Genomic DNA, 1,664 nt, shown 5'->3' on the forward strand with positions numbered 1-1,664 from the left:
TATCCAACTTTGGTCAATTTGTTCACTAGGTTTTAGTCACTTTTTGGGCATGGTTCCTAAATAAAAATTGTGTCATTTTATGTCTATTTTCATCCCCAATTGGTGCCATATCAATTGGACTTGTAAAATTTCATTTTTGGTCCTTCAAAGTTGACTTGGTCATGCTGCCAGCAGCATGACCATACACCCTCAGAATTTAACTTAATTTCCAACCATTCCCACACAACTCATTTGGTCATAATTGACCATTTTTCACTTCACAATAGGTCAAACACATCATTTACTCATTTCTCCAAATTTTTGCCTCAAAACCCTAGGCCTCCAAACCCTAATCACACTAAATTGTTGCATTTAATCACATTTAAGCATTTCAATTTTACTACCATTCTCATACAAGTTTACTAACACATTTAATTCATTCAAAACACATCATACCCTCATACATCCATGGCTGGCCAAAATTTCAGTTTGGTCCTCCCCACATATTTTTATTTCATTTCATTAATTTCTAAGTTCATCTAAGTAACTAATTATGCATTTAAAGAAAAAAAATGAAAGTTAGCATACTAACCTTTCTTAAAACTTCAAATCTCTATCTTTTGTTCTTCTTTCTTCTTTCAATCTTCTTCTTAAGTTGAGATTACAAGCTCTAGTAAGGTTTTTAGGGGAGTTATGAAGGTTGAGTGAAGAAATTTAAGCTTGAGTATAAGCTTAAATGAAGAAACTTTCATGGAGGAATTAGGGAGAAAGTGAGACGGCAAAGGGAGAAAGAAGATGACTATTTGATTTTTTTTTTCTTTTATTTTCTTTTTATCTATTTTGGCTTATGGAAGACCACTAAAAAAATCTAATTAATTAATTTATTAATTATACACTTATGGCATCATGCATGATGTCATACATGATGTCATCACCTTTACTTTTTCATTTTCCCTTCTTTTTTTTATTTATTTTTCTATTAGTTCTTTAATTTAATTCTTGATTTCGAAATTTTCTTTTCTCTGATTTTATTTGACAGTTAGGTCAAGAGTCAGCTCTCGGCGTCAATTGACCAAATTGCCCCTCGCCAGTTCATCCCGGTTTGCAAATAATTCCATATTTCTTCCAGCTTCCTGACCTAATTATTTGACTGGCTTAACAGTTCTTTTTCGTGATTTTCTCTTTTCCACTGTGTTCATAAGGGTCCTAAGGACAGCAGCATCACATTTTACGGTTCAAAATTTGAGTTTAAAACGACTTCGCAGTCGTTCCCGAGGAGGTCACCCATCGCTGTGACTCTCGGCTCGTTTAACTTCTTATGTTCTGTTTTTCTTATTTATACTTAACTAATTGAACATTACTAATTATTTGTGTTTATGGTTTCTCTAGTTGTCTTAAGTATGGTTCTAATCCCCTTAATTGTCCGGACCGACACCGGTCACCGAAATAGTGAAATATACCAGGCTATACAAATAGGGGTGTTACAATTCTCCCCCCCTTAAATAAATTTCGTCTTGAAATTTTACCTGGTATCAATCTCTGAACAGTTGTGGGTGTTGTCTCCTCATGTCCTCCTCTCGTTCCCAAGTAGCCTCCTGGCCCGAATGATGGTTCCACAGCACTTTTACCAATGGTATATGCTTGTTCCGTAGCTGCTTCACCTCATAAGCCAGAATCTTTATGGG

The sequence above is a fragment of the Hevea brasiliensis genome, chromosome 11 (assembly GCF_030052815.1).
Source record: "Hevea brasiliensis isolate MT/VB/25A 57/8 chromosome 11, ASM3005281v1, whole genome shotgun sequence".
In the NCBI taxonomy this organism is placed as follows: domain Eukaryota; kingdom Viridiplantae; phylum Streptophyta; class Magnoliopsida; order Malpighiales; family Euphorbiaceae; genus Hevea; species Hevea brasiliensis.